Source organism: Argentina silus (genome assembly GCF_951799395.1).
Source record: "Argentina silus genome assembly, contig: scaffold_178, whole genome shotgun sequence".
Taxonomy (NCBI): domain Eukaryota; kingdom Metazoa; phylum Chordata; class Actinopteri; order Argentiniformes; family Argentinidae; genus Argentina; species Argentina silus.
Genome location: NW_028152617.1, coordinates 40,224 through 65,000, shown reverse-complemented (window position 1 = coordinate 65,000; position 24,777 = coordinate 40,224).

Genomic DNA, 24,777 nt, shown 5'->3' with positions numbered 1-24,777 from the left:
GTGTCTAAAAAAAACTAAAAACATTTCATTGTGACATCAGAACGCTAACGGTTTCAGCTGCAAGTATTTCATGTGTTAGATAACAGATCACATAAACATATGTGTTACATAATAAATAACATATCTATCTATCTATCTCTCTCTCTCTATATATATATATATACACTCACCGGCCACTTTATTAGATACACCTGTTCAACTGCTCGTTAACGCAAATATCTGATCAGCCAATCACATGGCAGCAACTCAATGCATTTAGGCATGTAGACCTGGTCAAGACGACCTGCTGAAGTTCAAACCGAGCATCAGAATGGGGAAGAAAGGTGATTTAAGTGACTTTGAACGTGGCATGGTTGTTGGTGCCTGTTATGTATTGGCCATCTAAGTTTGTCCCTTCGAAGATACCGTCACATATCCCTTCTATACCTGGTGTGTTCTGGTTCTGACAAGATACCGTCACATATCCCTTCTATACCTGGTGTGTTCTGGTTCTGACAAGATACCGCCACATATCCCTTCTATACCTGGTGTGTTCTGGTTCTGACAAGATACCGTCACATATCCCTTCTATACCTGGTGTGTTCTGGTTCTGACAAGATACCGTCACATATCCCTTCTATACCTGGTGTGTTCTGGTTCTGACAAGATACCGTCACATATCCCTTCTATACCTGGTGTGTTCTGGTTCTGACAAGATACCGTCACATATCCCTTCTATACCTGGTGTGTTCTGGTTCTGACAAGAACACAATTACCCACAAGAACCACTCCTCCGTCTCATGCCTTTTTAGTAACAGTTCTACTCCAGTAAAAGTAGGAGTATACCACAGTGCCAGACGGGCTGGTCTGAGTGTTTCAGAAACTGCTGATCTACTGGGATTTTCACACACAACCATCTGTAGGGTTTACAGAGAATGGTCCGAAAAAGAGAAAATATCCAGTGAGCGGCAGTTCTCTGGGAGAAAATGCCTTGTTGATGCCAGAGGTCAGAGGAGAATGACCAGACTGGTTCAAGATGATAGAAAGGCAACAGTAACTCAAATAACCACTCGTTACAACCAAGGTATGCAGAAGACCATCTCTGAACGCACAACACGTTGAACCTTGAAGCAGATGGGCTACAGCAGCAGAAGACCACACCGGGTGCCACTCCTGTCAGCTAAGAACAGGAAACTGAGGTTAAAATTTGCACGGGCTCATTAAAATTGGACAATAGTAGATTGGAAAAACGTTGCCTGGTCTGATGAGTCTCGATTTCTGCTGTGACATTCAGATGGTAGGGTCAGAATTTGGCGTAAACAACATGAAAGCATGGATCCATCCTGCCTCCGGTTCAGGCTGGTGGTGGTGGTGTAATGGTGTGGGGGATATTTTCTTGGCACACTTTGGGCCCCTTAGTACCAATTGAGCATCGTTTAAACGCCACAGCCTACCTGAGTATTGTTGCTGACCATGTCCATCCCTTTATGACCACAGTGTACCCATCTTCTGATGGCTACTTCCAGCAGGATAACACGCCATGTCACAAAGCTCAAATCATCTCAAACTGGTTTCTTGAACATGACAATGAGTTCACTGTCCTCCAATGGCCTCCACAGTCACCAGATCTCAATCCAATAGAGCACCTTTGGGATGTGGTGGAACGGGAGATTCGCATCATGGATGTGCAGCCGACAAATCTGCAGCAACTGTGTGATGGTATCATGTCAATATGAACCAAAATCTGTGAGGAATGTTTCCAGCACCTTGTTGAATCTATGCCACAAAGAATGAAGTCAGTTCTGAAGGCAAAAGGGGTCCAACCCGGTACTAGCAAGGTGTACCTAATAAAGTGGCCGGTGAGTCTATATATATATATATAAACATATCACACCATTAGTCATCTCACTTTTAAATATAAAAACCCTGAAAATGTTGTATGCATATCTCTAATAATGTTGTACGCATATCTCTAATAATGTTGTTTTCACTGTATCTCGGTTCAGCTCACCCCAATATACGGATGCATGTTCCAAATGTCCATGCCATAGAAAAGCACCAATGTTTACGTCTGCTAAACCAGTGCCTCTGTTGGCCAGGAGGGGAACTGCTCTACCGGACAGACACTGATCTTGGGTTGGTTTTGTGTCTTCCTCCCAGCTAGTGAAGGATAACGTTCATGCACGCAGGCTTGCAGGCACGCAGGCACACACACACACACACACACACACACACACACACACACACACACACACACACACACACACTCTGTGGCAGCCGGCTGGGAGTAAGGAGGGGTGTGGTTATAGAGGGCAGGTATGTGGCAGCACGCTGGCTCCAACCCATGCCCATATTAGGGCTTCCTACTCAACGAGCTGTACCGGCGCATCACAGAGAATCACCGGAGAATCACAGCGCACCTGAGAGGAATCACCGTGCTGAGTGGCCGTGGTACAAGGACAGGCGCGGCCCTCAGCCCAGGAGAGGCGTGGCCCTCAGCCCAGGAGAGGCGTGGCCCTCAGCCCAGGAGAGGCGTGGCCCTCAGCCCAGGCAGAGAACCGCGAGGGAAGTCCACCTGGAGAAGAGTGAGTAGTATGAGAAGTCAAGTTACAGTGCTGTGTGCCATTCATCATTGTGATCTTTGTTTGATTAGGAGAACCCGCTTCTGGACCGAACCTCGACTGTCTGATTACCCCGCTGAAAGACCCGACCTGGACCGTAAGAGAATCTGCCCGTGTACCGACCCCAGCTCTCGACCCCGACGATTCTCCAGGAATACGGATTAACTGGAACCCACCATGGACTCTCTCTCCCTCTCTCCTTCTCCTCTGGAACCCACCATGGACTCTCTCTCCCTCTCCTCTGGAACCCACCATGGACTCTCTCCCTCTCCCCTTCTCCTCTGGAACCCACCATGGACTCTCTCTCTCTCTCTCCTCTGGAACCCACCATGGACTCTCTCTCCCTCTCCTCTGGAACCTCAATAAAACCCTGATTGTTATTTCATTCCTTTGGTTGTGAATCATATTATTATTTGTCTTGGTTTCGTGGCAACTCCGGGGTCTGTCACCACACGCACACACACACACTCACACACGCACACACACTCACACACACACACACACACTCACACACACACACACACACACACACACACACACACACACACACACACACACACACACACAGCTGCAGATACGCATGCTAAGAGGTGATGACTAGTGTAACTTTCCTCCTGAAATGAACTGAACCCCCCATGAACCCCCCATGAACCCCCCATGAACCCCCCTCCTCCATAACCCCCATGAACCCCCCATGAACCCCCCATGAACCCCCCTCCTCCATAACCCCCATGAACCCCCCTCCTCCATAACCCCCATGAACCCCCCTCCTCCATAACCCCCATGAACCCCCCTCCTCCATAACCCCCATGAACCCCCCATGAACCCCCCTCCTCCATAACCCCCATGAACCCCCCATGAACCCCCCTCCTCCATAACCCCCATGAACCCCCCTCCTCCATAACCCCCATGAACCCCCCTCCTCCATAACCCCCATGAACCCCCCTCCTCCATAACCCCCATGTCCTCTCCTCCATAACCCCCATGAACCCCCCTCCTCCATAACCCCCATGAACCCCCCTCCTCCATAACCCCCATGAACCCCCCTCCTCCATAACCCCCATGAACCCCCCTCCTCCATAACCCCCATGTCCTCTCCTCCATAACCCCCATGAACCCCCCTCCTCCATAACCCCCATGAACCCCCCTCCTCCATAACCCCCATGAACCCCCCTCCTCCATAACCCCCATGAACCCCCCTCCTCCATAACCCCCATGTCCTCTCCTCCATAACCCCCATGAACCCCCCTCCTCCATAACCCCCATGAACCCCCCTCCTCCATAACCCCCATGTCCTCTCCTCCATAACCCCCATGAACCCCCCTCCTCCATAACCCCCATGAACCCCCCTCCTCCATAACCCCCATGAACCCCCCTCCTCCATAACCCCCATGAACCCCCCTCCTCCATAACCCCCATGAACCCCCCTCCTCCATAACCCCCATGAACCCCCCTCCTCCATAACCCCCATGTCCTCTCCTCCATAACCCCCATGTCCTCTCCTCCATAACCCCCATGAACCCCCCTCCTCCATAACCCCCATGAACCCCCCTCCTCCATAACCCCCATGTCCTCTCCTCCATAACCCCCATGAACCCCCCTCCTCCATAACCCCCATGTCCTCTCCTCCATAACCCCCATGAACCCCCCTCCTCCATAACCCCCATGTCCTCTCCTCCATAACCCCCATGTCCTCTCCTCCATAACCCCCATGTCCTCTCCTCCATAACCCCCATGAACCCCCCTCCTCCATAACCCCCATGTCCTCTCCTCCATAACCCCCATGAACCCCCCTCCTCCATAACCCCCATGAACCCCCCTCCTCCATAACCCCCATGTCCTCTCCTCCATAACCCCCATGAACCCCCCTCCTCCATAACCCCCATGAACCCCCCTCCTCCATAACCCCCATGTCCTCTCCTCCATAACCCCCATGTCCTCTCCTCCATAACCCCCATGAACCCCCCTCCTCCATAACCCCCATGAACCCCCCTCCTCCATAACCCTCATGTCCTCTCCTCCATAACCCCCATGTCCTCTCCTCCATAACCCCCATGTCCTCTCCTCCATAACCCCCATGTCCTCTCCTCCATAACCCCCATGAACCCCCCTCCTCCATAACCCCCATGAACCCCCCTCCTCCATAACCCTCATGTCCTCTCCTCCATAACCCCCATGTCCTCTCCTCCATAACCCCCATGTCCTCTCCTCCATAACCCTCATGTCCTCTCCTCCATAACCCCCATGTCCTCTCCTCCATAACCCCCATGTCCTCTCCTCCATAACCCTCATGTCCTCTCCTCTCCTCCATAACCCTCATGTCCTCTCCTCCATAACCCCCATGTCCTCTCCTCCATAACCCTCATGTCCTCTCCTCCATAACCCTCATGTCCTCTCCTCTCCTCCATAACCCACATGTCCTCTCATCCATGCTACAGGCGGAAGATGGAGGACAGCCTGCAGGACAACAACACAAGAGAGGTGTGGAGCAGCGTGAGTAAGATCACCGGCGACAAGCAGGCTAACGACCCTGGAGTGGCTGGAGATCTGGACAGGCCCAACGAGTTGAACCAGCTCTTCAACAGGTTTGACTGGGGGGGCTCATTGTCTCCCTCCTGCAGCTCCACCAACAACTCTCCACGCCATCCTCCTTCTCCTTCTCCACCCCCAGCTCCTCTAGACCTGCTCAGCTACCGGACCAGCCCCCCTCCCCTCCCCCTGTCCTGTCTGGACCCATTCACACCTCTCACCTACCCCTTTGTCCCATCCGGTACCCTCTCCCTTCCCTCTCCCTCTCCAGCCCCTCTGACTCCATTCACACCTCTCCTCCATTCCCCTCCTCCTCCAGCCCCACCATTTCCTCACTTAACAACTCTTCAGAGCCCCCCATCATTCTGCCCCCTGACACCACTGACACAGCCAACGCCCCCCCCCCCCCAGACCACCACCACCCCCCCCCCAGACCACCCCCCCCCCCAGACCACCACCCCCCCCCCCCCAGACCACCCCCCCCCAATATGGCAATATACAATGGCAATGACAGGTTGACAGTACAGATAATTACAGTGGAGGATGAGTCTGCAATGGATAACTATGTGTATGCATATGTGTTATGATGTCAGTGAGTGTGTGAGTGACTTGAGGGGGGCACTGGTGGGGTCATCGTTGATGATGGGGGAAGAAACTCTCTGTTCTTGCTGCAAGACAGCAAAGGCGTTTGCCTGACCGCAGCAGCTGGAACAGTCAGTTTTTCGGGTGGTGAGGATCCTTCATTATCCTGTAGGCTCTGGTCCTACACCTCCTGGTGTACAGGACATGGAGAGGGGGGGTTGGAGCTCCCATGGTCTTTTCTGCCAGGCGTACCACCCTTTGCAGAGCTCGCCTGTCCTGGGCCGTGCTGTTACCGTACCAGACGGTGATATTGCCAGCCAGGATGCTCTCCACAGCTCCAGAGTAGAAGGACTGAAGGATCCTCCGGGAAACTTTGAATTTCCTCAGCTGCCTGAGATGGAACAGGCGTTGCCTTGCCTTTCCCACTAGTGTACTGATGTGGGTAGTCCAGGTCAGGTCTTCTGTGATGTGGACTCCCAGGTATTTAAAACTGCTCACCCTGTCCACAGCAGTCCCACCGATGTCCAGCGGCGTGTAGGCCCTTGGATGTTGTGCTCTCCTGAAGTCCACAATCAGCTCCTTTGTCTTGGAGACATTCAGGATGAGGCTATTCTCCTGACACCAGAGTGACAGGTCCGCCACCTCGTTCCGGTAGGCTTCCTCATTGTTATCTGAGATCAGCCCCACCACAACTGTGTCGTCTGCAAACTTGATGATGGAGTTGTTGCTGGACTTAGCCACACAGTCGTGGGTGTACAGGGAGTAGAGGAGGCGGCTAAGGACGCAGCTCAGGATGAGTATGCTGGAGGTGTGTCTACCCACCCTGACCACCTGTGGCCTGGCCATCAGGAAGTCCAGGATCCAGGCACACAGGGGAATGTTCAGTCCTAATCCAATCATCTTTTCAGCCAGTCTGGTGGGGACTATGGTGTTGAACGCTGAACTGTAGTCTATGAACAGCATTCTCACATAGCCCCCCTTCTGACTGTCAAGGTGAGAGAGAGTAGTGTGGAGGACCTGGGAGACTGCATCGTCCGTGGATCTATTTGGTCGGTATGCGAACTGCAGCAGGTCCAAGGTCGGAGGGAGGGAGGAGCAGATGTATTCCTTAATCAGCCTCTCAAAGCACTTCATGACCACTGAGGTTAGAGCCACGGGTCTGTAGTCATTCAAGCAGGCTGGGGAGGTGATCTTGGGCACAGGGACAATGGAGGATCTTTTAAAATAGGTGGGAACTACTAAATTAGCCAATGATAGGTTGAATATGGTAGTGAACACAGGAGCTAGCTGGTTAGCACAGGTCCTCAGTACTCGCCCAAGTATGACATCCGGGCCAGCAGCTTTCCTAGTATTCACCTTCAGCAGAGCCCTCCTCACGTCGTGTTCCGTCACGGAGAGTGCTTGCTGTGCCCCAGCATGTGAACTCCCATCAGCCGCGCTAGCCAGCACTCTGACGTTGTTGTTGTTAGCCGGCGCGCTAGCGGTGGTGTTGCCAGCCTCAAACCGTGCATAAAAAGAGTTCAGGTCTTCGGCTAGGGAGGCATCTGCATTTCCGGTTGAGGGGGGTGTGTTCCGGTAGTCTGTAATAGACTGTAGTCCTCGCCATAGGCCCCTGGTGTCGTTGTTCTCCATCTGCGCCTGCATTCTGTCTGCATATCTCCTCTTGGCAGCTTTCACCGCCCTCCGCAGTTTGTAGGACTCCGCTTTATACTCCTCCATGCTGCCGGATTCCAGGCCGGAGTTGTAAGCAGCGGTGCGGGCTCTCAGAGCGGCGCAGATGGAACTGTCGACCCAGGGTTTCTGGTTGGGGTAGATCTTTACCGTTCTTGTTGGTACAATGTTGTCGGCTAACGTTGAGATGAAGTCCAAGACAGTCTCTGTAAACTCGCTGACATCGCTGGAACTTGATTGAAACATATCCCAGTCGACGTCACTCAGCGCGTCTTGTAACACGGCCTCTGATTGGTCGGACCACCGCTTTCCCTCCCTCTTCACGACCGCTACCTGTTGGATCCTCTGTTTGTAAACAGGCATCAACAAGATGGCGGAGTGGTCTGATTTCCCAAAGGGAGGGCAGGAAACAGCTTTCTACCCATTCTTAAACTGAATATAACAGTGGTCCAAAGTTCTATCTCCCCTGGTGGCACATGTGATGTGTTGGCAGAAGTTAGGCATAACTTTTTTTAAGGTTAGCCCTCAGCTCAGCTCAGGTGAAGAGAGAGCTGGGGAAACTCCGCACCAGGAAGGCTGCGGGCCCTGACGGTGTGAGCCTGACCAGCTGTGTGGAGTACTCCAGTACCTCTTTTACCTGAGCCTCAGTCTGTAAAAGGTCAATGTGGAAAACATCTTGCCTGGTACCGGCACCAAAGAAAAGGAACCCCAGTGCTCTGAATGACTATAGACCGGTAGCCTTGACATCCCACATCATGAAGAGCATGGAAAAACTGGTGCTAGCATACATGAGGCCCCTGGTGAAGACTTTGTTGGACCCCTTGCAGTTTGCCTACCAGGCAGACATTGGTGTGGATGATGCCATCATCTACCTGCTACACAGAGCTCCCTCCCATTTAGATAAGGCTGGCAGCACTGTGAGGGTCATGTTCTTTGACTTCTCCAGTGCATTTAACACCATACAGCCTTTACTACTTGAGGATAAGCTGCTGAGGACTACTGCAACGCACTTTTGGCCGGTCTCCCCGCCTCCACCATCAGGCCTCTGCAGCTCATCCAGAACGCTGCCGCCCGTCTGGTGTTCAATCTCCCCAAATTCTCCCATGTCACTCCCCTCCTCCACACCCTTCCCTGGCTCCCGGTAGCAGCTCGCATCAGATTCAAGACCCGGGCGGCAAAGGGAACAGCCTCTCCCTACTTGCAAGCAATGGTCAGCCCCACTGCTGTCATGACTGCAGAGTCACTACCAATCTTCCGCCATAGATTGAAGACCCATCTCTTCAGGCTACATCTTAACGGTCCCTCCTAAAGACCTCTTCACCCCCACTACCCTCCTGTACAAGTTAATAAAAAAAAAAAAATTCTAGCATTGTGACTGCCAATGGCCCCCGGTCTGAGCATTGATTAATTTACCTTATGATGACTGATGGATAGATGATTCACTTACTTAAACAAATGGATTTGTTGTAAGTTGCTATGCCATAAATGTAAATGTAAATGGATGCAGGTGGACTCCCCGATTGTTTACTGGATTACGAACTACCTGACCAACAGGCCGCAGTTTGTTCGGCTGCAGGGATGTGTGGTGAGCAGCACTGGCACCCCCCAGGGGACAGTTCTGGCTCCCTTCCTCCTCACCCACTATAATTTATTTTACATTTATGGCATTTAGCAGACGCCTTTATCCAAAGCGACTTACAATAATACATTTGTTTAAGTAAGTGAATCATCTACCCAACAGTCATCATAAGACAAAGTAATCAATGCTCACACCAGGGGCCATAACGCCAGTAGGCTAATTATTATTATTATTATTATTTTTTAAATATATTTTATTAGCAGGAGAGAACTAGTACAGAGGGGTAATAGGGGAGAAGCGGTCTCTGGGTTAGGGTTAGGGGTTTTCGGCGTAGAGCGGCTGGGGGAATAAGGTGCTCCACAGCGCGTTCAAGCGAGGTCTGAACGATATGGCTCCTCAAGAACCGCCCCTCGTCCTATCAAGAGCTGGTCACTCTCGCCCTGGAGATGGACGACTGTCTGCGTGAGAGGCTCTATGAACGCAGCCAGGACAGGACTCCATCTCCAGCGTTGACGACCACCCTCGGCCGACCTCCCCCCAGTTCCCGTCCTGGACCTCCCTGAGCCCCAACCCCCACGACGCCCACCATAACCACCTCAGTCCCCAGAGCAGAGGAGGAACCCATGCAGGTGGGCAGGTCCCATCTGTCCACAGCAGAGCGCGAGCAGCGTTTCCGGGACCAGCGTTGTCTTTACTGCAGGCAGACTGGTCACTACATCCGGGCCTGCCCAACTCGCCCTCGATCCCCCGCAGCAAAAGACAGAGGGAGGGGTCCTGGTAAGCCATACTACCCACACCCACCCTGGCACCCCTCAAACTTGGCTCATCCCCACAACTCTTGCCTGGAACCAGGAGACCTATAGCCTGGGCGCCCTCCTGGAATCTGGGGCTGACGATAGCCTCATAGACGCCACACTGGCGAAGGAGGCTGGGATTCCCCTGCTCCCTTTGGAGACCCCTATCCACTCCCAGGCTCTGGACGGCCGACCCCTGGGTACCATCACCCACAGCACCGTGTCTCTCACCCTCACCCTGTCGGGAAACCACCGTGAAACTCTCCGGCTCCATGTCATCCCTTCGTCCATGGCCCCCCTTGTGTTAGGTAGACCTTGGCTAGAGAGACACAACCCCCACGTATGCTGGACCACTGGGAGGATCCTGGGATGGAGCGTGGGGTGTCATGCTAACTGCTTCCGCTCCGCCCCCTCTCCACCCGGACCTCCCAGACCGGTCGCCCCATCCCCAACTTGACCTAGCCAAGGTCTTCAGTAAAGAACGTGCCCTATCCCTTCCACCTCACCACCCCTACGACTGTTCCATTGACCTCCGGGAGGAGACCTCCGGCCCTGCATTGATTATCGAGGCCTCAACACCATCACCGTGAAGAACAGATACCCACTCCCTCTCCTTAGTTCGACCCTCGAGCCTCTTCGTCACGCAGCCGTCTTCACCAAGCTAGACCTCCGGAGTGCGTATCATCTGGTGCGCATAAAGGAGGGGGACGAATGGAAGATGGCCTTTAACACTCACCTGGGCACTTCGAGTATCTAGTGATGCCCTTTGGGCTCACTAATGCCCCAGCCGTCTTCCAGGCCTTGGTGAACGACGTGCTGCATGACATGTTGAACATCTTTGTGGTGGTCTACCTGAACAACATCCTGGTGTTCTCCAGGACGGAGAAGGAGCACCAGCAGCACATCCGTCTGGTCCTCCAACGACTCCTGGATAACAGACTCTTCGTGAAGGCGGAGACCAGAAGAAGATCCGGGCGATGGTGGAGTGGCCCCAACCCCTGAACCGCCAACAGCTGAGACGTTTTCTGGGCTTCGCGGGGTTCTACAGGCGGTTCATCCGGGGTTTCAGCCAGGTGGCCGTCCCACTGATCACCCTCACCTCCACGCTCCGCCCGTACTCCTGGACCTCAGAGGCAGAGGCCGCCTTCTCGACCCTGAAGAGTCTGTTTACGGTGGCCCCGGTGCTCATCTCCCCCGACCCATCCCGTCAGTTCTTTGTGGAGGTGGATGCGTCCGACACCGGCCTCGGGGCCGTCCTTTCTCAGATGTCCACGGAGGACCAGAGACTCCACCCCTGTGCGTACTTATCCCAATGGCTGACACTGTCAGAAAGAAACTATGATGTGGGCAACCGGGAGCTGCTGGCAGTATATGCAGCCTTGGTGGAGTGGAAACACTGGCTCGAGGGGGCCCAGCAACCTTTTGCGGTTTGGGCTGACCACAAGAACTTGACATACATCCGGTCGGCCAAGAGACTCATGTCACGCCAGGCACGCTGGGCCCTCTTCTTCACACGGTTTGAATTTACCATCTCCTACAAGCCGGGCTCCACTAACACCAAGGCTAATGCACTCTCCCGCCTGGCCCCGGAAAAGGTGGCTCCGTCAACCCCCGGCACCATCCTTCCCCCCTCCCGAGTGGTTGGCGTCGTCACCTGGGCCATCGATTCCGTGGTCAGGGCTGCCCAGCATGCCCACCCCAGCCCAGGAGGCGAACTCCCCGGATGTGTCTTCATCCCCCCGTCATCCCGATCCTGAGTCCTGGAGTGGGGGCATGGTAGTAAGTTCGCGTGTCACCCGGGGGTGAGCCGGACTCTATCGTTTATCTGCAGGCGATTCTGGTGACCCGCCATGGAGGCAGACATCAGGGAGTATGTGGCAGCATGCACCATTTGCGCCCGGAGTAAGCATCCCATCAACCCCCGGCTGGACTGCTACAAGGCCTCCCTATCCCCAGACCCGTAACCAGTCTTCCCACCTCCCAGGGTAACACCGTGGTGCTCACCATCGTTGATCGGTTTTCGAAGTCCGCCCACTTCATCGTCCTTCCCAAACTCCCCTCATCGTGTCTGACCGTGGTCCCCAATTCACTTCCCGGTGTGGCAGGCCTTCTGCAAGGGCATTGGGGCCACAGTCAGCCTCTCCTCCACCAGACCAATGGCCAGGCAGAGCGAGCCATCCCTCCACCTAGAGCCGACATCTACCCTGGGTGGAATACGCCCACAACTCCATGACCAGCAACGCCACGGGAATGTCCCCTTTTGAGTGCTCCCTGGGTTACCAACCCCCCATGTTCCCCAGCCAGGAGGTAGAGGTGGCGGTCCCGTCCACCAGGGCCCATCTCCGTCAGTGTCGGAGGACCGCTCGGGCCGCTTTGGAGAGAGCCACCGAGCGGTCCAGATACACCGCCAACTGCAGACGCAGACCCGCCCCGACCAACCGTCCCGGACAACAGGTTTGGTTGCGAGCTAAGGACCTCAACCTCCCCTCCACCTCCCGGAAGCTCGCCCCACGCTACGTGGGCCCCTTCCCTGTCGACCAGATCATCAACCCCACCGCGGTACGTCTCACCCTCCCAAGCTCCATGTCAATTCATCGTTTTTCATGTATCACAACTAAAACCGTCAGTTTCCAGCCCCCTGTCCCCCCCTGTTCAAGCACCTCCACCGCCCCGGGTACTGGACGACAGCGACCCCATGTGGACCGTGAGGGAGACCCCGTAGGGGCCGCGGGTTCCAGTACCTGGTCGACTGGGAGGGCTATGGGCCCGAGGATCAGGACTGGGTCCCGGCCTCCTACTTCGCCGACCCCTCCATGTTGGCCGAGTTCTATCGGACCCATCCCGACGTGCCAGGACGGTTGCCCGGTGTCTCTCGTAAGGGGGGGGGGGGGTACTGTTACGGTCCCTCTCCCTAACCTACCCTCTGGCACCACCTTGAGGTCCTGGCGATCATTGCTGGAGCGTCCAGCTCCCAGTCGACAGCTCACCTGTTTCCTATCTCCACTCAGCACACCTGCGACCCATTCCCAATCACCCTCCTATAAGAACCCTGCCCAGTCTTCACTCCGGCGCCAGAACGTACTGTGTCTATGGTAACCTTCCCAGTAACCTTCCCAGTAACCTTCATACGCTTCAAGCCATTTGATATCCTCCCATGTTCCTTGTGTTTGTTTGTGTTTCACCGTGTTCTCCTGTGCCTCTCCAGAACCTTCGTATTCCCTTGGACTCCCTCGTAATCCCACGGACCTACCCCTACCCCTCTGTACTACTGGATCTCCTGCTACGGAACCCTGGACTGGACCCCGACGACTCCGTTGGATTATCCTTCTTTCCCTTACCCCTACTATTACCATACCCCTCTCCCTACTATTATTATCATTAAATACGCCTTTGGGCTATTCTACTCTCTTTGTGTGTGCCGTCATTCTGGTTCTTCAGACGTTCACGAGTAACAGGGTGGATCCATACAGGCCTTCTTGGTTACCGTCGCAGCCCGGGTGGCTAAACCACCCATCATACTTCGCCCTGCCTGGCAAACCTGTACTTTACCTGTTTCCACCTCTCACAACTTGGACGAGGGGTTAGGTTTTGAGAGGTAGTCAATCGCATAAATAAACACAATCATACTATTACACATACAGTAGGTAGGAATTTAGAAAGTCCCCACTGGTGTGACGATATCGCGGTAGTCACATGACTTGACTCGAGTTGCTTTTTTATTAAATATTTGCATTTTTCTAGATATTGAAACATGATTGGGTGATTTCTTGTGCAATGCGCGCAAACCTGGCAACCTACTAGGACGTGACAGACCAGCAGAGGCCAACGCACGATGCAGCTATCATGGAGGGGGCTAGAACAAAAATAATAACATTTGGATTCAAGGATGACGTTGTCGATGACAGTAGTAAGAAGAGAACAGCGGTGTTCAAGGTCTGCAGCTCAAACATCAGCACACGACGACCACAACATCAAACTTCATCCGTCACTACAAAACCCACAAAGAAAGGTACGTGAACATGTATTTTTAGCTAACTTATTGGCTGGTCAAACGTTAGCTAGAAAGTTTAAGTTATGTTAGACTAGGCTTCAAATCGGTTATTGAGAAGACATATTGTTATTGATGGCAAATTCTTTTAATTTAATCAATTTTAAATTGAGTCTATAACACAACAAAATGTGGAAAAGTGAAAGGGTCTCAATACTTTCCTAAGGGACTGTATAAATGCCTCATGAATTTACTTCAACTGACCCCTTCAGAACCCAAAATATAAGCTTGTTTTACTTGTTGTAAACAATGTCATTGTAAACAAACACTGTATAGCTTCAAAACATTGTTAAAACTATCATGTTGATCTCATGGATGGTCAGTTATTGCAACCATCAGTCTGTCTCTGAATTTAAGAGTGGTTACATTTCTCTAGCCCCATCGCTTAGCTGTTTCTATTGGAATAGCAGCCAGGGTAGAATTCCCAACTCTATTGGAATAGCAGCCAGGGTAGAATTCCCAACTCTATTGGAATAGCAGCCAGGGTAGAATTCCCAACTCGGAGAAGTGGAAGATCACACACACACACACACACACACACACACACACGCACGCACGCACACACGCACGCACGCACGCACACACACATACATGCACCCCCCCCCCCCCCCCCTCTCTCTCTCTCTCAATTACAATTTTTCCTTTCTCCCATTCCTATAGACTCCAACATGGACAAGTGCGTCCGCAGGTCCTGGTAGACATCCTTCTAGCGGTGCGCAGGTGTATCGGTTATTATAAGCTATTGTAAGCTATTATTATAAATATAGACATGTTTTAGCTGACATTGGCGGCTGCACGCTGGAACCTGTCCAACTCAGAAGAACTCATCCTAGCGCAGAAACCAACGTCGTTCCTTCTCTAATTCGTTCCTCGAGGACGCTCTTTACTGCTTAAGTCTTGCTTAGTTAGAACAGTAGATAACTACTATTCGCTACTACACTGTAAAACAGGACAGCCCCGTTTAGTTAAGTCCACTTACTTCCTCTCTTTAACACAAAGAGCTCTGACAAGTTTTGGATTTTGAACTCATCTGCGTGAGTTTTAAAAAGTAAAACTTACTGTTATTAATTGTGTTGACTATTTGAAACTTTAATCAGATCAGTATGTGTTGATTGAACTTGGTTTCAAAGTTATCAGATGGGGGGGCGGGGCGTGGTGGGAAAGGCGGGAGTGGGCCAATGGGAACTACAACATTTATATTTGTGCTGACTTTTGAGTTTAATTGTCTTCTTTAAATCATGGCAAGGCTGAAGCATGAACAGAATAATTTAACACTGCAGATAAGTCATATATAATCGAGTTCCAATCGAAATACAGACACTTTGTAGTAAATTATCAAGGACTACTTCGACACGCGGAAAGAGACTATGTACCTGACAACGGCCTCCAAACCGAGGCGGAGCAGCAGGACGTGCAGCGAAGGGACCGAAGTGACGAGTGTGAAGCGGTCTTTTCTCTCTCCAGCTGAGGAACAGCAGTGCCAGGGGAGTTTAATTATCTCTAATTAAGTATTTTAACATTAACCTTATGTGTAGTAACGTAATAACGTTAACTGTGTAGGTTGTGCTTTTTAATAGCCTGGAAAATGTGACTGCAAAATTGGTTTTTATTCGAGGCCAACATGAGTTAGCTAACGGTTGAGGCTCGTGGTGTTAGGGCTGAGTCACTCTTTATATTGACTATTGACTATTTAGTAGTCAAATTCATTTAGTAAAGTTGTTTTAACAGTGGATATTCAATGCTTAACTAATCATTATCAACAGGTTGGAGGTTTTAGAGCCTACTTAACTCATGTTGGCTAGTTGTTGGCACTACTGATGAATTGGATAATATTGATTTGTGTTTTTGTTTTATATTCAGTTTATAATGTAATATTCAACATCACAATTTACAGTTTTCAAAATTAACAACAACACTACTTATAACAAACCCAAACTGAATATTTTAACCACCATAAAGGTTGTAATTCTTGCAGGGTTGTTGAATTATACTGCATAAGTGTTAGCTAAACGTAATCCAATAAACTAAATGTAATTGAAAATAACATGTGGAATGTTGGTTTATAGTTTTTTTTTGTTTTTTTTGTTTATTATTTTGGTAGTTAATAGATAACTGTTCTTAACCACTTGCTTGCTTAAATAAATGTTATGTTAATTTAATTTTAAATTTTTTATTTTTTTTAAGGCAATTTTTTTTTCCAAGCACGTCCAGTTCATGTGGAAATGTAAGTTTTGTGCCTTCTCCTCCAGTGGCCAAGGAAAAATAATACAGCATTATAAAGAGCATCATGGACATCACCGGAGGTGTTCAGGCCTTGTCTGTATTTATGAAGACTGTTTGAACACATTTCAAACCCAAACTGAACTTAAAAACCACTTGAAAGAACATTCAAAAGGTCATAAAATTGTGACTAAGTTATGCTGTGATTTGTGTACATTCTCAGAGCTTAGTAACCTTATCAAATATTTTGCCCATCTGAAGACTCATTTGAGGAACAGGGAAACAGTTAAATGTCCGTTTGCAGGTTGCTCTTTCAAGTCCAATGTACTTTCAACATTTACTTCTCATAGAAGTCGCTATCATAGGTTGTCCACCTTAAACAGTTTAAGACCAGAGCTTTTTGTACACCATACACTTACAAATGCAGTGCTAGAAGAGGATTCTGTTTCTGGGACTGAGGCATCAACTTCATATGATTCAGTACCCGAGGCTGTACCTCCTCTTGAAAATGGAGAGGCAATTAAACGTCAGTTGGCATCTTTATTTATCCGTATGCAAACAATTCTACATGTTTCAAATTCAGCAGTACAGGAAGTAATTGATGAGTTATTTGACATTGGAGACTTTGCTTATAAAAATATTTAAAAAACTATAGAGAAAGTTTTGGAGGAAAATAACTGTGCAGCTGATGCCTCTGTTGTAACATCATTGTCTGATGAAATACAATCTTTGAACCCACTCAAATTTCTTTCAAGAGCAGGGCCTTTTGGCACAGAACGTAAAAGGCAGTCATTTTACAGAAAGATTTTTACAGTGATTGAACCGGTTGAATATGTGCTAAATCCACAAGAAAAAAATCATTCATTTGTTTATGTTCCTATTTTAGATTTGTTACGTAAGTTGTTGGAAAGAAGTGAGATTCTACAGACATTACAGAGATCCAATGTACGGGAAGGTCATTACTGCTCATTTCAAGATGGCGAATACTTTAAAGAAAACAAACTTTTTGCTGAAGAATTAGGCATAGCTCTTGGCTTATACATTGATGATTTTGAAATCTGTAATCCATTGGGAACTTCAAAAAAGAAACATAAGTTGTGTGGTATATATTGGGTGATAGCTAACTTACCCATAAGACTTAGATCAACATTATCATCAATTTATCTAGCTGCACTGTGCAAAACTGTACATATAAAACAATATGGTTACAGCAACGTTTTGGAGCCTCTGATTAGAGACCTTCAGCATTTAGAGACGACCGGTGTATTTGTAAATAGACTTGGGTCTGATGTCAAAGGTACTGTTTTGTTTGTGTCGGCAGACAACTTAGGTGCACACTCCCTTGCTGGATACCAAGAGTCTTTCAATGTGGAGAAATTTTGCAGATTTTGTTTGGCTAACCTTAAAGATATTCAGCATCATGATGTCAGAAGCGGGACATTTACTTTGAGAACACCAGAACTGTTTGATGAAGCCATTAATGTGCTTAACACAACTGATGCCTCATGTGTTCATGGTTTGAAGAGAGAATGTCCTTTAAGCAGACTTGCCCACTTTCATCCTGCAAAAGGTTTTCCACCTGATTTTCTGCACGATATATTGGAGGGAATTGTACCTGTGGAACTATGTGGAAGCATACCTGCATATGTCTTCAGATCTTATTGTACCTGTGGAACTATGCACATGTCTTTAGATCTTATTGTACCTGTGGAACCATGCATATGTCTTTAGATCTTATTGTACCTGTGGAACCATGCATATGTCTTTAGATCTTATTGTACCTGTGGAACCATGCATATGTCTTTCAGATCTTATTGTACCTGTGGAACCATGCATATGTCTTTCAGATCTTATTGTACCTGTGGAACCATGCATATGTCTTTCAGATCTTATTGTACCTGTGGAACTATGCATATGTCTTTAGATCTTATTGTACCTGTGGAACCATGCATATGTCTTTCAGATCTTATTGTACCTGTGGAACCATGCATATGTCTTTAGATCTTATTGTACCTGTGGAACTATGCATATGTCTTTCAGATCTTATTGCTAAAAAGTACTTCACATTGAATGACCTTAATGATAGAATAGCATCATTTCCTTTTCAGTTTTCTGACAAAACTAACAGGCCTCAGACAATACAAACAAACTTTTCAAAAAAAGGAACAATTGGTGGCAACGGACACGAGAACTGGGCACTTGTGAGATTTCTTCCACTGTTGATTGGCCATCATGTTCCAGAGAGTGAAAAGACTTGGTCTGTGGTCCTTGAACTGAAAGACATTGTGGAGGTGTTATCAAGCCCCTCATTCACAACAGAAACCCTGTGCTACCTACAAGCCAAAATTTCTGACCACAGACAGTTGCTCTTAGAAGTATTTCCTGGTACTAAATTATGCCCTAAATATCATTATCTTGAACATTATCCTGTTCTGATACAGAAATTTGGACCATTAATTGAGTTCTGGACATTACGATTTGAGGCAAAACATTTTCTTTCTTTAAAAACGTGGTTCACAATACTGGCAATTTCAAAAATATTCTGCACACGTTGGCCACAAGACATCAACTGATGTTGTCATATTACTTGGAGATGCCAACTATTTTCAAGCCAAGCATTGAAACTGGAAGAGTATCAGTTGTGTCTGTGGGCATCTTAGATGCTGCAATCAGAGAGGCTGTATGGAATAAGTTTGAAGGTCTGGACTCTGTTTCACTCACCTCCATTGCTTACTTGAATGGGACAAAATATTCTAAAGGCATGGTACTCTCAGTTGGACAGACATATGGACTGCCAGATTTTGGGAGAGTATTGGAGATCTGTGTAGTGGATGGTTGCATATCATTCATTATGGAACTATTCACAGCGATCTTCCAGGAGCATCTCAGGTGTTACCAGCTCACCAGAAGAGATCCTGCAACAATTGTGGTCATTGATCCGGACAGTCTGAATGACTCCGTTCCCCTTGCTGCATACCCTGTTGAAGAAAAGCTGCTCGTCACTCCAAGGACATTCATGTTACATTAAGGTAATATTTGATTGGGGTGGATTATCATAAATTTAAACAAACTCTTAATCTTTGGACCACATAGCGGGATATAAACTGCACTTTAAAGGTTATATGACACTCAGTCCCACAATGTATCAACAAACTATTGTGCACCTACAAACTATTTGCTATATAAAGATGTAGTGTAGAAATGGCTACCTGATCTCTGAATTCACTCCCTATCCGTTGTAATCTCTCTGCTGTTTTAACTCCATTTACAGCTTCTCTTAGATTCATATTATTTACTGTTTTTAATTAAGTGTTTTCTTGTTTGTTCACTGTGTTTCAGTTTTTGGCATCTCATCAATGATGCTTCTCAGAGTCATCGTCTCACCTCAGGAAATAAGACGTGTCACCCTACAGAATGTTCCCCCATCAGTTGATGAGCTATGTGTAGTACTGCGCAACAATTTGGGCCTCAGTGGGAAGTTCCTTTTACAATTTGAAGATCCAGACTTTGGGAACGAGCTCTGCAATTTGACAGACATCAAGGACCTACCAACTGAACGAGCCACACTGAAAGTTCTGTTCATGTTTTCTGAACCAGTTTCTGACTCGACATTAGATACTGCAAGCCTTAGTTCCCAGAATAGTGCAAGCCCTGATCCCCCTAGTAGTGTTGATTCTACAGAATGGCCTGATCCCTTTGTTATTCCAGTTTTCTCCCATGACGTTGAGTTTCAGCTGAGGGTAGCAAATGAGGCCTATGCCAAGGATGGAGCCGTGATGGTCATCTCAAAGAGTGTGAAGAGTGAAATACTGGACAAACTGGCTGATAGCATAACCAAAATCACTTGCTATCCAAGTAAAGACAATTTAGAAAGCGTAGCCAAAGCTCTTGTTGCAAAGCACCCTTGTCTCAGGGAGCCTGGTTCAGGTAAAGGATGGTACTGCTGGAGATTCAGCCTGACATTCAAGATGGGCAATTACCGTCAGAGGATGATGGCAGCTGGATGCCCTGAAGTTCTTGTAAATAAAAGAAAAAGAAGGGGAAACACCAAGCCAATCAAGAAGGCAAAAAGGGGAGAGATCCACTACTTACCAGAGCCACCTTATGGACAAACTACTGTTAAATCAGATAAGGATCGTGAGACCATGCTTTTGGAAGTGCAGAAGAGAGAGCCAGATTTGCACCTGCTCAATGAATTGATGACTGCAACATTCTCCCAGCGAAGACAAGAGATCATTGGTGACGAGCCACTCATTTCTGCAGTCGTGGACAGATGGCCTGCATTGTTTAGTGAGAGACAGGTAATCCTTTGCCAACTGAGTACAGCATAGAAATCCTATATTGTGTTACTTGAGCTTTGAGGTAGTCAAACTATGCACTATATGTTGCAATCATATTTGTGTTTTTTGTGTGTCTACCCCTTAGAGCTCTATGCTGCTCTTAATGTTCCCTAATTTATTGCCCTTTTCTCTGCTTTTTTATTATTGGTTTCAGCTTAGTGCCGAGTTCAGTAGAATCGTCACCAAAGACCTGCTGGAGTCATTCCTGGATGGACTTGATGCCTTGGTGCCAGGTGTTCTACAGATGTACGAAGCAGCTGCTGCATCAGGCAGGAGGTTGCGCCTGAGCAGTGTTCTCAGTTGTCTTCAAAAGGAGGTATGTACTGCACAGAAATCATTTCTTGTTGATGTACTAAAATAGTAGTATTGTAGCTTGGGTATCCTATTCACAAACTCTTGTCTGTTCTTGTAGGACACCAACCAAAACAAAAGAACAGCTGCCCTACTTGGTCTTCCATGCTACCTTGCAGAAGATTCCTCCGACATAATCAGGATGTGTGATGTAAGACACTGTATTTACACATTTTATATTACATTCATTATACACTCATTTTCAGAAGTGGTATGGGATAATTTTTACAAATGAAATAGTAAATGTAAGAATTCTTCATCTTAAGTTATTATTATCACAATTGTAAAAATAACTATGCCCTATGTTTGGCAAACACCACACACCCAACATTGACGAGGTTTCCTTGAAATAATTAGAATTTTGTCCCTATGGCAAGCAAATGTAGTAATGTCTGAAAAATTTATGAAATGTGCCCTTAATTTAAATCGAAAGTGTAATGAAACCCAAAATGCAATAACTTAACCAATATGTAATAAAATATCCAGACTTATATTGTTTTTTTTAAAAAAAAATTTATGTAATGCTAACTTCTCTAAAAAAATAGCCTAGTAGTATATCAGTATATCAGAAAAAAGTTTGATGGGATGATAAAGTAGTAGGCTACAGCCTAGACTTTTTTTTATTGACCACGTGTTACATATTAGTTAAGAGGTGTGTCCCGGAGTTTCTGTCCATGTGCATGTAGCTGTATGATGCATAGTCTATAATAATCATTCTTTCATTTCAAATGCAATGTATAAAACATTGAATTCTTATTCATACTTAAAATCCCAATATACTACATTTTTGAGAAATAGAGAAAATTTCAATGCAGTACATTTCTCTCAGTTTAGCTCCACATAGTGGCCAAAATAACGGTTGGTTTATTTTATTATTTGGGTTTAACAATGAACATGCAGAAAGGCAATGACAACACTCACTCAACTAATTTCAAAGATATTTGTAGCCTTTCTTTATTAGAATAGCAGGGATGTTTAAGTCAGTCAGTTAAGATGTGTGTTTTTCTCTTTATGTTTTCAGGTTCATGGTGAAACCCTTGACGTGATAATGAGAGGAATGCAAGTTGGACTGTTGATTGGACACGAAGGCCCTCTGCATGATGCATTTCCTTTGGATGTTTTCAACGTGGCTCTGGTAGTAGAGGAGAAAATCATCCTACATGACCTCAGAGATGTGCCCACGGGCTTTGCCATGTTACTGGGCGCAATCTACTGCCTTAACCTTGAGTACCCACGTAATATGAGTTACTCTTTTGAGTTCCTTCAGAGGGTTGTCATGAACATTAAACCGGACCAATGTTCAGCCAGAATCCATGGACTCAGAAATAAACTGCTTAGATATCGCATGTAAACAAAGGAATGCACTTGTCAAGCAACTACTAGGAGGCAGCAGTTATTTGGGAAGCTTGCCTTGTTCTTTACACCAACATTATATATTTTCATTTTGAGATTTTAAGATTATCTGTTTAGTATCTCACATACCCCATTGTTCAACCCTACCTTACCTTCTTTGTTTCTACAAGTCCACCCTCTGTCCGTCTGTCCTGTCTGTCTACAAGTCCACCCTCTGTCCGTCTGTCCTGTCTGTCTACAAGTCCACCCTCTGTCCGTCTGTCCTGTCTGTCTACAAGTCCACCCTCTGTCCGTCTGTCCTGTCTGTCTACAAGTCCACCCTCTGTCCGTCTGTCCTGTCTGTCTACAAGTCCACCCTCTGTCCGTCTGTCCTGTCTGTCTACAAGTCCACCCTCTGTCCGTCTGTCCTGTCTGTCTACAAGTCCACCCTCTGTCCGTCTGTCCTGTCTGTCTACAAGTCCACCCTCTCTCTGTCTGTCTCTGTCTGTCCGTCCTGTCTGTGCAAGTCCACCCCCCCCCCCCCCACACACACACACACACACACACACACACACAGACACACACACGTACACACACACACTTGCACTTGTGAGTGCACCTGTTCAGGTATGTTAGACATACATTGGGTATGGCATGTTAAAGCCTTTAACCCCTGTTAAAGTTTATATAAACATGTATTTTTAAAATAAATGTTCTATTTTTGGACAAATGCAAAAATTCAGTGTGAGGTCATTTACCATGCAAATTGAAACAAATTTGGAATTATAATCCACTTAATTTTAAATGAAAAAAAAAAAAGTGTTTTAACTCACAGTATCAAGTTTAAACAAGATGTGATTAAAAGTTTTCATGTATTGATGATGTATAATGATTTTTTGTTTCAACTAATGGTATCAAGTTAAGATTACAAGTGATTAAAAGTTAAGTCAACTTCAACAACTTAAAAAACAATATTGTGACAACTAGAACATTGTAGTATAATCAACCTTTTGAACTTTATTTTCAGAGTTGAAACAAAGGTAATCTTCAGTTGAGTTAACTTGCAGTTTTAAGGCAGCAGGTGAACCTTCATTTGCAAGTTAAACTGACCTAAAATGTTTTACAGTGTACTAATATAGCTGAATAACGACTTGTGCCTTGTGTATGGTCATTTAGCTATTATTGTTATGATATTATTATAGCAGACGTATCGTTGTCAGCCAGGAAAGCTCCGCTATCTCAACCAATAATTCATAATTTCTTGCTGGATAAGACAGCATGTACAATTTATACGTAAAAGTTGACCTTATTTGAACAACATTCATCCCGTAAACGGAACCGTTTAGAGTGCCTGTGGCTCTCCGCCGCGCGGCTCAGGTCGTTCTGAGGTAAAGTCTCGAGCCGCCTGGACCTGGTCCGCGAGACCCCGTCTCCTTGGCGACCACCTCTCCTTGGCGCGAAAAGCAGAAGGGCGGGAGATTAACGGTCTCCGTGGTAACGTTCCCATGCATTCCTATGGGGAAACCTTGGCACGAGAGTGTCATATATTTTGGGCCACTCGTTCGTTTTGCGGCGCTGTTCCGACTTTCAGTACTTCAGCAAGCTTTCCATAACAGGACCATAGAGTGTCAATAATAAAGTGAAGTCAACAATGAAACATGATTTAAACTTCACTTTATTACTTCACAATGAAGTGAAGTAAATTATAAAGTGTAAATGTATACAGTTTATTTATACAATTTACAATGTAGTTCTACTATTTGCACAGTACATGTGTTTTATTCTATATGATGTTTGGATGTGTTTTATTCTATATGATGTTTGGATGTGTTTTATTCTATATGATGTTTGGATGTGTTTTATTCTATATGATGTTTGGATGTGTTTTATTCTATATGATGTTTGGATGTGTTTTATTCTATATGATGTTTGGATGTGTTTTATTACATATGATGTTTGGATGTGTTTTATTCTATATGATGTTTGGATGTGTTTTATTCTATATGATGTTTGGATGTGTTTTATTCTATATGATGTTTGTCCTGTGGTGTTTTTTCAGGGCATGGTGAGAGAGATGACCTGGACGGAGTTCCAAACACCTGAAAACGGGAAGTAATGTTGTGATTCCAAATTGAAAACACACACACACACACACACACACAGACACACACACACACACACACACACACACATACAGTAGAGACGGAGAATTTCAGAATGGCCAGATCTTGCTGCAAATATTGTAATTACTTGCTACTTGCCAATTTTGTTTTTGTTCAATGACATACAACCAGGGTTTTGTTTATTTGTTATTTACATGATTAAAAACATAGTTAGTGAAATTGTTCATTGTTGAAATTACAAATTGATAAAACATACATATAGAACTTTTGTTATGGTTCAAAGACATACAACCATGTTTTAATTGATCAGTTGTGTTTATTTATTATTTACATGGTTGAGCAGTTAATATTATATTATTATCAAACCCATCTCTACAAAAAATACTTATTCTGACACCAAATATCCTTATTGTTCCAAATTAAATAACATGTATATGTGGCAGGACATTATGTCAACAATGTAGCCTACATAATTGTTGGTTGTTGCATGGTTGAGGAGTTATTTGCCCAAAAGCATTTCATTGCGCTGTATTTGTTTGTGTATTGTGTATCTGACAAATAAAATCGGATTTGATTTCAAACTTTAGCTGAGTGCGGGATGTGCTTTG